This window comes from Chiloscyllium plagiosum, chromosome 33 (genome assembly GCF_004010195.1).
Source record: "Chiloscyllium plagiosum isolate BGI_BamShark_2017 chromosome 33, ASM401019v2, whole genome shotgun sequence".
Taxonomy (NCBI): Eukaryota; Metazoa; Chordata; class Chondrichthyes; order Orectolobiformes; family Hemiscylliidae; genus Chiloscyllium; species Chiloscyllium plagiosum.
In genome coordinates, this window is record NC_057742.1 from 14987315 (window position 1) to 14999997 (window position 12683).

General features: G+C 38.1%; 1 pseudogene; it reads right to left on the reverse strand.

Moving 5' to 3' along the window:
- Nucleotides 1-4267, reverse strand: part of LOC122539869 — a 6767-nt pseudogene extending 2500 nt beyond the window's left edge.
- Between the last annotated feature and the right edge of the window lie 8416 nt (nt 4268-12683).

The window sequence follows — 12683 nt, forward strand, 5'->3', positions numbered from 1 at the left end:
GCCAAGGACTCTCAATTTGTTTAACAGAGTTGGTCATTTTAATTTGTCTTACTTTATAGTTACCATAACCAAATCAAATCCTGACAGATTGCATATAGAAATAAAAGGGTGAAAAATTACTATTGACTCCCTGATAAATACTTCTTTTAATATTTAGGTTTATTGCAACAAAACTTTACATATAATTTTTAAAAGCATTTACGTATTCCAAAGTTTGAAATTGCCTTGAATTTATACTTTAAGATTTATTCATTTCTTTCCCAATGTCTTAAATGTGAATTGCGTTATCAGGCAAATTCCTCACAAGACCCATCTTGGATTAATAGACACTATATATCTCCTGTGAAGTTTGCTTTATAAGTCCACTAAATGCTACATAAAATAATTATGCAAAGACCTCATACTATTATTGCTAGACTATAAATCCAGGGACCCAGTTAAAGTTCTGGGGACCTGGGGCTGAATCCCACCATGGCAAATGGTGGAATTTCAATTCAGTAAAAATCTGAAATTAAGAGTCAAACAATTATCATGAAACTATTACTGATAGTTGGTTCACTAATTTCCTTTTTAGGAAAGAAAACTGTCATCCTTTCCTGGTCTGGCCCACATCTAGACCCACACCAATATGGTTGATTCTGGGCAATTAGGCCATTAATGCTGGTCCAGCCAGTGACATCCCATGAATGGATTAAAAACTTAGCTATTCATTTTCTGAGACTGAGTTCATCTTTGTCAAGCAATATGATCACAGATCAATTTATCCACACTCTTTAACATCTCTCCTATCAAATCAAGATCTGCCCTGAGCTTTTTTTTTACCCCCGGTATAAATCTATCTAGTTTTTGTAAGCTTTATGCCCGAAACGTCGATTCTCCTGTTCCCTGGATGCTGCCTGACCTGCTGCGCTTTTCCAGCAACACATTTCCAGCTTGTTTTTTTTTTTACCCCCGGTATAAATCTATCTAGTTTTTGTAAGCTTTCTTCCTACTCGTGGATCCCATCAAACTTATATTGCTTCAGAACTTGTAAGTTTTAAGAGGTTAAATGTTTCAAAGACTCACCAGTTCTGAACACGATGCTGCTTATTCTGAAGTGTGCTGGTCAGAAATGCTGTCACCATGACATACCAAACTCCAGCTGATCCCATAGCATGCCCTGATGGGCTTCCTGAAATAGCCAAAGTTTTGGGGTCAATAGGAATGATTTTTTTAAAAAGCCAATGCATAATTTTTAAAAGATCTACACTTTTGGGAGTGTGCGAGTCTCTCAATACCTGGTCCTGTTTCACAGGTGATAGGGTATTGTTCTAAGACTGGAACAGATGAGTTACCATAGTAGGATGTTTCATGAACCCACCAGTAAGGTCTCTGTCCAAATAATATCCTGAAATAAAAAGAGAGAAGCATCTTTTATAAAAAAAAGATTATTGATATATTTAGGTTAATTTCTGGTTTTCACACCCAAGGTACACTACTGCAAAACATGTTAGGACCAAATAACAGGCACCATTTGTTAAACATTTACACAGGAATATCTAGAAAATGCTGATAAGAAATGCTTTTTAGAAGTATTTTGAACAATGAGCTGAACTCAGCAGGTGTAACTATTGTAAAACTCTAGGTTGCAGTGTATTCTGTTTACTGAGTCCTGATTGTGGACAGGTTATCTTAAAATGTTGCCTTGGTCTTGTTAATTGCTGATCCCTGTTTAGACACCCCTAAAACCTGTTTGAACAAAATGCACCCACATCGTTTCACCAATAACAGACCTGAAGGTTGTTTCTTATACCATATGAAGCAGTTAGATTTCTGAGGGTTCATTAGTCCTATTACTGTGGTGACAGCACATTTAAGAGTTTTGAAGAGGAAAGGAAGATTGGAATAAAAGAAATAGGAGCAGGAGTAGGTCATTTTGCTTCTCCAGTTTGAAACATCCTTTCAACATCTCCTGTCAAACTCCTTCAGAACCACATCTTTCAAAAGACCATCTCATGTTCTTCTAAACAGTAATCAGTAAAAGTCCATCCATCCCAGCAATGTGCATTTTCTTGAAACAGCCTCCAAAGCAAGTACAGAACAGTGTTTGCAACAATGTAGTGGTCAAGGGTTAATTTGTTTTTTCTTGAAGAAGGGTGATGTCAGGTTTGACGGACAGTACCTGAGCTGAGAGTGGAGTTAACAATAACAATAGCTTTGAGGACAGGAGTTGGGATGTCATGTTGAAGTTGTACAGGATGTTGGTGAGGTCTCTTCTGGAGTGTGTGCAGTTCTGGTCGCCCTGCTGTAGGAGGGATAGTATTAAATTGGAGAAGGTTCATAAAAGATTTACCAGGATGTTGCCGTGAATGGAGTGTTTGAGTTATAAGAATAGGCTGGATAGGCAGGGTCTACTTTCACTGGAGTGCAGGAGATTGAGGGGTGACCTTATAGAGGTTTTTAAAATCATGAGGGGGCATAGATGAGGTGAATAGCAAGTGTCTTTTCCCTAGGGTGGGGGAGTTCAAAACTAGGAGGAATATTTTTAAGGCGTCAGAGGAGGAAGTTTTAAAAAGGACTTAGGGGGGCAACGTTTTTACATAGAGAGTTGTCCATGTGTGGAATGAACTGCAAGAGGAAGTGGTGGATGTTGGTATAGTTACAATATTAAAAAGACATTTGGATAAGTTCATGAATAGGAAAGGTTTGGAGGATATGGGCCAAGTGCAGGCAGGTGGAACTAGTTTAGTTTGAGATCATGGTCCAGTGTGGACTAGGTGGATCAAAGGGTCTGTTTCCATGCTGTGTGACTCTATGACTCTAATTTGTTAATGTGAGAACCAGGAAGAGAAGTTTTGTGGTCAGCTGTTTAATGGGCAGAATGAAACAGGTCCAGAACTCAACCCACCCTTTCACTATTCGCAAATTTAAAATGTGTTAAAACAAGGGGTGTTGATTGATCATTGATGCAAGTCCTTTGCTTTTTTTAACATCTGCTATATGATGCAGTGACTTTAGCTCTGGGTTTTATACAGTCAGTTCTTCTATTACATGATAGTTGTGTTCTTGAACAACCCCACATTATATAAAAATCGCCCTTTAGAAACAGCGCTTAATATGTTGGTGATGTAATCGTGTTACAGCCGAAACACATTTTAAACGTTTGCACTTTAGAAAGTGTCCCCAATTTGTCAGATGAGTTACAGTGAATTTGAGTTAATGAAACAGCAGTATGACCTGTATTTCTTTGAATTCGCACATATGTTCTGACCAGCATCTGAATAAAGAATTTCCCTTCAGCTAAAGGGAGATAAGAATATAAGAAGTTCAACAGGGATAGTATCCTTTAAAGGACATATGAGAATAGAATTTAGAAACATACAGTACTATTGTTGGTGTAAAACTGAGAAAGTAAGCCAGAGGAGTTCTGTCTTGTAACTTCAATCTTGAATAAATTTTGGTTGGTTATTATAGACAATATAATGCCATGCTCCTAATCTACAAACAATCAACTATCTTGGACACAAGTTGTGCTTAAACATGTGATGAGGACAGAGCTAGGTAGTGATGCATTTCCTTGTGGTTGATTTGATTTCGTTCACTGAATCAGCTTAGGGGAAATCAGTATTTTCAATCAAAACGAGACGTTTGAAGGAAAATATAAAAGTAGTGCCCTCCATCCTGTGAGCCTCCAGATGCCACAAATGCTCAGCTAGCTAAGCCTGTGGTGCTGACTTTCCCTGGGCTGATGCAGTGAAAAAAGAAGTCAATCGCACTGACTTCATTGAGGCTAGAATGTTGGATCACTCAATCCCAGCAAGATGAACAGTGAATAATGAGAGAACCTTTTTACCAGCATCAACTTGTTCCTGGTGTGTAAATAGAAACAGTCATTCCTTTCTATAAATCCAGTTCTCAGAAACATTTAGGCTATCTTTAGGATTTTGCAGGTGATAATGTATGAAGTTTTTCTTTTTCTCTGTAACTTACCATTTGAAGATGAGGTTGAGCCAGTCTCCAATGACAGCCACCCAGATGAGTTTGACACCCACGGCTTCACACAGATGGAACCAGATGGGAAAGAAAACAAAGAAAGTGTTTCTCAGGTCAGCGGCGAAAGAGATAAAGGTGAACCAGCTCTGGGAGTCCCTGTAATTCATCTGTAGATACTGCACCAGCTCTACCCCGGAGCTGTGGAGCAGATCCATCCCAGCGTCCATTCTCTGCACCTTTGGGAACTTAAAGTAATCTCTTTCACAATCTCTTTGCAGGATTAGCTCTTCTCTGCTGTGCTGTGTGGATCCGTTATATACTGTGCTAACCAGCAGCATAGTACGCAAACAGTGATCTTTGGACTTGTGCTAGGTTCACAGAGTCAATGAACAAAGCAAGATCATGTCAAGCTGACGCAAACATGTTTGGATACCTATTAGGTGAAAAACATTCAAGCCATTGAATTTATTGATTGAGCTAATAAACAATTAGAGAGGAAAGACTGAAGTGTTTTTTAACATTATTGCACTTCATCTCATGTAATTTTAGATGCAGTAACAGCGGTCTAAGCCTGACCAATTTTTAAAATAGAGTAAACTAATTAAAACATTTAATATCCTTATTTATTTTGAACGAGAAGAAAGAAAATGTTAACCCTGTAACAGCTGGATGCTCAGATGCCTGTTAAATTACTGTGTAAACATCGTACAAATATATGCACTATCCTTTAAAGGTCACCTGGGGTGATTGTGTGACATTATATCAGGGTGAAAAACATTGTACAGAATTTTGCTTGTTAAAAATAATCCAAAATTACTTGTTAAAAAATAAATGGGCATTCTTCCTGCTTAAATGATGGAGAGATTTTTTCCCCCAATTTAGCCAGGAGGCCCTGAAGGCTAGTTTTGCAGATTCAAACTGGATAACCAATTTCTTAGCATTATACCCTTTTCTCAGGAATTCACTAATCATTACTAACAAGTTGATGTTGCATAATTCCTGTGATAAAGTGGATTTAAATATGTTTTCCTACAGAAAATTGTTCCTCTCCTTCACAGAAGTTAATAGAATTTACACAAGCCAACCAGAAAGTTTCAAGAAAATTATCCATTTATACAGAAAAACACGAAAAACAATCTATTATTCATAATTAACATGGTTTTCACATTTTCTTTCACAGACATATTTTGCCACTTGATATAAATTGAATTTATTGTGCAATCTATATACCCATCTTTGATTTCTACAAAGGTGCATGTTGAAATAGACAACTTGAGTGGGTAGGGTAAAGTTCAAAATTCATATGTTTTTAATATGGATAGGATAAATACACCTTGGCTTACAGTGACTGTTAATATGTATTGGCTTTACCAGACCATTAGTCAACATTTGCTAAGCCAGTTTAGAAGATTGAGGAATTTATGTGCACATTACACTGACCTTAAATCTTACAGTAGGGTAAAGCATAAAGGAAGAAATAATGAAAGCTGGTCAGAAAAGTGTGGCAAAAAACCACAAGAGATTTATTATCCATATTGACTAGAAACATCAGATGGATAATGGTAGCCTAGATGATGAATTCATAAAATGTTTTCACAGTAGTTTCTTAGAACAGCATGTTCCACAGCTGAGCAGAGTACAAGCTATAACAGACATTGTATTGTGCAATGATTTAGGATTAATTAATGACCTTACTGTGAACGTGCCCTAGGTAGCAACACCATAACAAGGTGGAATTTTACATTCAGTTTGAAAGAGAAAGGAGCATGTCCAGGGCTATCTTTTTAAAATTAAAATGAAGGAAATTATACAGACATGGAAGTTGAACTGGCTAAAGTGAATTGACAAATTATTTTAAAGAATAATTCAATATAGATGCAGTGGCTGGATTTATGGGGATATTTCAGAATATACAGAATAAATATATTTGAACAAATAAAACATTTCTAGGAATGGGCATACCATCTGTAGTTCACTAGAAATGTTAATGAGTATCAAGCTTAAAAAAGGGATGAAGTAGTTTTTTAAAAAAAGCAAAGATCAAAAACATTAGTAAGGAGGGAAAATTACAATATGAGAGAAATGTAACCAGAAATATAAATACAGATGGTTAGAATTTCAATAAATATTTAAAGAAGGATTAATGAAATGAACATTCATTCTACAAAAGGTAAAATTGGTGAATTAATGATGGAGAAGTGGGTTCATGATAACTTCTACTCCAGTTCCTGCCTTATCCCTATCATCCTTGATTTCCTTACTGATTAGAAATCTATCTACTTCAGCCATGAATATATGTAATGACCTAGCCTTGGCATCCCTTTTTGATAAAGCATTCCACAATTTTTTTTGATACAAAAGAACCCTTCTCATCCCTGTCTTAAATTGATGACTCCTTACACTGAGATTATGCCCTTTGGTCCTAGACTCTCCCACAAATGGCCAGAGATGGTTGGTGTGCCCGGGCAGAACGCTGGTGGTTGGTGGCATTGTGGAAATGGCTGGGGCCCAGAGTGCTGGAGTCCTGAGGCGAAGCAGCTGGTGAGCTTGGATGGCAGTCAGCAACAAGACAGCAGCGTTGAGGTTGAGCGATCGAATCCAGCATGGGAGAGAGGATGGCAGTCGGCAGTAAGATGGCAGCATGGAGGTGCAGGAAATTGAGATCTAGGACAGCACAAGAGAGAGATCGAGCTCTTGTGAGGAAAGCCCAGCATGGAACCACTGCAGGCCCGTGGCTAAATAAAGACTGTAATTTGGAACTTCTAACTTCATTTCCTATTTATTACTTTATACTGAGAAGAACTATAATGTCGAACTTATTCCTTTACTTTTCTACATTTTACCTAAAATTTGGTACCTAGGTATTTTGTACCTAAAAATGGCCCATGAATTGTGAAATTTTCACTGTACCCCTGTATGCCTGTATTTGAGCACATGACAATAAAACCCACTTCTGATTCCAATTGTATTTCTAAAGGGAAGCAACCTTAATCAAAATTATCGTGCATTTCCACCAAGTGTGACCATTTGCAACTGTCGCAGAATTCTCTTCAAGTTGAGTTCATTGATTTTAAACACACAGCATTATGAAGCGAGTAAATAGGAGAAGGTTCAGACAATTGTATCACTGTAAATAAAAGAGTTTGAAGACTTTGGTGACACTCTATCCTTCTATATCAGGCTTTCTGGTGTATAGCACTGGAAAGTTTTAAAAATATGTAGCATTCCCAGAAATCGATTACTATTTGCCAATTAAACTTGTATAGGCTTCTGAATACATCATTTTTAACGGTAATTTTTTGGCTCAGTAGTTAGGGCAGCTACGCTAAAGTGCCAGGGACTCAGGTTTGATTTCACCCTCGTGCAACTGTCTGTGTGGAGTTCACACATTCTCCCTGTGTCTGTGTGGATTTCCACCGGCTGGTCCGGTTTCCTCCCACACTCCAAAGGACGTGCAGGTTAGGTGGATTGGCCCATGCTAAATTATCCATAGTGTTCAGGGTCTGGATGGGATGCTCTTTGGAGGATCGGTGTGGCCTGTTTCCACACTTTAGGGATTCTATGCAAAAGGAAAGTGCATGGCGAGAATTCCAAACTAAAATAATTATTTCTTGAGATCAACCCATTTTCAAGTGTACTGATAAAACTGCACCAGGTTACCACTCTTAAATACACTTTTTTTAATGTTAAGGAATTTAAAAAGGTGTAACTATTAAACTTCACTGGAGTAAAGTCATAATCGACTTCAAACATTTACAATGTTTCTGTCTCCAGAGATACTGCCAAATCTGCTGAAAGTTTCCAGCAATTTCTGTTTCTATTTATTTTTAAATGATCAATTACTCTGCCCAATTATACTGGTTTTGTAACAGATTTTGTTTGTGATCATGCAAATGCATTTGAGGAGAACCTTGAACCACAATGTCATTTTGGAACATAGGCACAATTTTAACCCACGTTACTGAATGCAGACATCATTCTGCCTCTTATTTTTGGTGATTAATATTTATTACCTGCTTTATTGCTCCTGCCAATTTAATGTGGAGTGGGGGGGTGGTGAACAAAATTCCTCCGATTGATAACTTTAATTAAACTTCACTTGGAATAGTCAACATGGGAACTTGTGAAGCCAGAAAACATTAGGCTGTGTGAAAGTCCAGAAAGGAACACACAGCCATGCACATAGATCATAATGACATTAACTCCCCCATGTCCTAGCCCCCTACCTCACAAGCCAGGCTTTGTTATCACATAGTCTGACATTACACACTATCTATTTAAGTAAATCTGTTGGACAATAACCTGTTATCATTTCTAACTTTGTCAACCTAGTCCAACACCGGCACCTCCACATCACACTATCTATTGTTAGCCACTAACAGGCTCCATTAAAAGCTATTCACCCTCCTAACCAGATCATTATTGACTCCTTTATCTGTCCAACTGCTCTTCTCTCTCTTTGGGCTCTATCCCTACCTATTGTTTACTCTTTAGCCCCTCCCCAGACTCTATCTTCTGCATATAAACCGACATTTTCTGAGGAAGGGTCAACAGACCCGAAACATTAACTTTGATTTTTCTTCACATATGCTGCCAGCCCTGCTGAGCTTTTCCAGCAACTTCTGGTTTTGTTTCTGATTTACAGCATCCACAATTCAATCACATCTTGCACACATGCTAACTTCCTTTCCAAGATTATCAACAAGAGGATTATTATCAGAACATGATTTTTCTGGTAGTAATTGAAAGATAAAAACATACCAGATTCTTGACTAACTTGACTGTATACAAAGGAATTGACTCTACTGAATACTCCACACCAACATTTGCAAATTCCCCTCTGCGCCAAAACTTTCCTGATTAATGGCCTTCCTTTATTGTAACTGGGTCAAAATTCTGGAACTCTCTCCCTAACAGCACTGCCCACCATGGACACCAATGACTCACAACTACCTTCTGAAATGGCCTAGAGAGCCAGACATATGTGAGGAAGATGATTCACTCGTCATCTGGGTAATTGGGATCTATAATAAATGCTGGCATTGCCATTAATACTCACATCCTGAAAATTTATTGTTTTTTTCTTTAAAAGTCAACTTAAAATTGCAAAGCACATACAAAGTTAGTAATCTCTCCTTAAAGAGATTTTTAAAATACTATGCCGTGATTTCCTGCTTCTACCTACACAAAATGGACTGCAGTGGTTCAAAATGGCTGCTCACCACAAACTTCTCAATCTTCTCAAACCACTCACAGTCAGACTTCCACTTGGGACCCCTCGCCTACAGACTATTGCCTGTATGTCTGGGAGTTACAAATTCTCCTTCTTCCAGTTGCTAATTTTCCTGTTGCAGTGCATCTGTTACTAGATATAAAATGCTATTACTATTCACTGGAGTACTCTTCCCTGTTCAGGACTACCACAAGGGTTGAGTTCTTAAATCTTTAACTCATCCCTGCTGCTGACTGTGCTGTTTATGCAGGCAACTTGAAGTTGAGTCCAAAGATTTCATACTGCTGCTAACCATGTAACATATAAGCAATCAATCCAAATTCACACTGCTGCCAACATATGACACTGTATGAGCTAGTGCACATGATAAAGGTTGCTGACGCTATCCCCTCAGAAATGGCAGGATCTGCTTGGTACAGTGCATTTGAGGAAAACTGACATGCTATGCCACGACAGGTGGTTTTTCAGATATCATAATGTGATACATGTTAGTTCCCACAACATATGAATAGGACCTAGGTCATGTAGCACTGAACAATTCAAGGTGAACTTTCATTACAGCATCTGGTATCTCCAAATGGATACTATGATCACAGGCACTTGTGCATCTGGGCTCAAGCTAAGCAATCCTGGTGTATTGTAGCATGCTTCTCTCAGCCTGTCATGCTGCAAATGGACTCAGTAACATGGAGACTGAGACCTTTACACCATTAGGTTACATGGCATTATACAGTGACAACATCATGAGCATATCTCTTACAGGTATATTGCATATCTGCTGCTTGACATTATACAACAAGGAAAAACATTTTCTGGTCTGACTAGAGTTCCTTGTAGTTCTAAGATATCACTAATTGCACATTAGCAACTAGTTACAGGTTACATTGTTTAGAATTCCAAATCTTGGAATTTCCTCCCTAACAGCATTGCGACTCCATAGTACATGGGCTGCAGTGGTTCAAGAAGGCAGCTCATCATCACCAACTCAACTGTAACTACAGATGTGGGCAATAAATTGCTTGCCCAGTCAGAAATGTTCACATTTCATGAATGAATTAATTAAGTGCGTCCAGTGTGAGTTCTCACTCCTTAGATCCTACACTGTCCTCCCTCAAGTCCATATGACACCATCAAGTGGATGGTGCTTATACAGCCCTCAGCAATAACCCTTTCAGACAATAATATATAGCAATTGGCATTAATACAAAATGGTTGGCTCTCCTGACCAGCAATTACAATTCTTAAGAAAATGTACTCAACACTCAATAATTCTTATTTGGTTTTCTGTGCAGCAATATCTCTCAATTCTCCCAAAAGCTTCTTGGAATTGTGTTTAATTGCGATCCTGCTGTATTCTCCCTCTGTTGTGTTACATTACTTTGGACTCTTTCAGTAATTTGAGCCAGACCATATTATGAGAGACTAAGCAAAGTACAGGGAATTGCCCCATAACCTATTATTCACCAACGTTCAAGACTTCCCACGATCTGTTGCAGTGGATTTGCCATTGATTCCATGGAAACATCAATATCATTGATAAACAGTTTTTTTTTATTTGGCATATTAAGTGTTTCTCATGCATTTCTTATCAGAAACAATGTGTAGCAAATCAGAAAATATAACAGTGAGAGGCTACAATATTTCAATAACAATTGAATTTCAAAATAATTTTATAAGTTGGTTAGCAGTAAAAAAAACCCACAATCTCCCAAAGCTCAGTTAATTTTCTGTAAACAATTCAGATGATTTTCATAAGAACTGTCCTTGCAAAACAGGAATGTACGTAGGGTTTCAAACCCAGCTATTACAATGACGCAGGTCTTGTTGATAGAAAGGGCATTGACTCTGTTTTTCATTGGGATTGCTCACAGTCGTAATCATTGACTGTCAGTTGAAATGATAACAAAGGTGGAAAAACATGATTTCAGCACTGAGCAAAATCAATGGCAGCAATGAAGTGGTTTTGAGGTCCCCTTGAAAACATGAGTTCAGATGTTTTACCTTATTTCCATGACCCTTCAACAATTACTGTTTCTGTACTCAGATTGGTGACCTCCCAGAGACCTTTGTCGGCTATTATTATAGCAATGATCTACTATTGCCAGATTTGAAAATAAATCAACCACATGTGATTTTATTGTGAACGCATTTTGAAACTTCTGATTAGTTTCTACCTAGACTTTAGAGAATGTTTCCTGAATGTGCTCATGAAGTGCCTTAAAAATTACTGATATCAAAGAAATACAAGACAAAATGTAATGAAGCCTTAAACTTTAATTCTGGAAGTTACTTTGCTGAAAAAAGATCTTGTAATTTGCATGTGGGAAACAAGTTACCACTCCAAGACAATATGTTTTCAGTTACACTGAATAGTCAAAAAGGCAATGGCCTGGTGATATTATTGCTAGACTGTTAATCCAGGGACCCAAATAATGCTCTGGGGACCTGAATTTGAATCCCACCACAGCAGATGGTATAACTTGAACTCAGTAAAATCTAGAATTAAGAGTCTAATGATGACCATGAATCCATTGTTGAAAAAAACCCATCTGGTTCACTTACCTCCTTGATGGAAGGAAGCTACCATCCTTACCTGGTCTGGCCTACATGTGACTCTAGACCCACAGCCATGTGGTTGGCTCTTAACTACCCTCTGGGCAATAAATGCTGGCCTAGCCAGTGCTGCCCCCATCCTGTGACTGAATTAAAAAACAAGTTAGGGATTGGCCAGTGCCATGTTAATTAGCGCTGTTTCAATTGGTTTCGCCATTCTTCAGTCATGGCTGTGATGGTTGTGCCTTCATAAGAAACCATTGAATGTGGGAAATCCATTTTTCCCATTAAGCTGCAAACTGAAATGAATTGCATTGAAACTCCCATTGGAAGTAACTAATCTTAGTATCAAGGTGGCAAGGCTTTGAAAACCTCTATTGACTGAAGGTAACTTGGCAACATTTCAGTCAGTTTTATAATCTCCATCACTCCATGCTGAATAGTTGCTTTCATAGCCAAAATGTTTTAGCCATTCTGACCATTCATATTTTCTGTTTTGATATGTCATTGACATCAAAATCTACAGCTCATTGTGGATTTTGTGCATTTAATTTCAGTAAATCATTTATGTGAAGCAAATTTCTCTTACATCTAGTAGCATAACTTGATACTGTCAGCAAATTTCCTATTGCTGCAGCTCCCTCTTCTATTTAGTTTCCAAATGATGCAAGCAGCAGAGATTGACGTGTTTTCACTGATGAATTTTATAGGTTTGTCAAACTCCAATATTTTCGCATGGGTTGGCCTTGTGACGTTCTCCATGCATGAGGATGTTGGTTTGAGACAGACAAATGACGCAGGTGCTGTTGCCAAAAAGGCCATTGACATTGTTTTCCCCAGGCATGCTCAAAGTTTTGTGATTATTGGCTGTGAATTGAATTGATAACGAGACAAAAAGATTTCCCCTCTCCTATATAAACCCTGA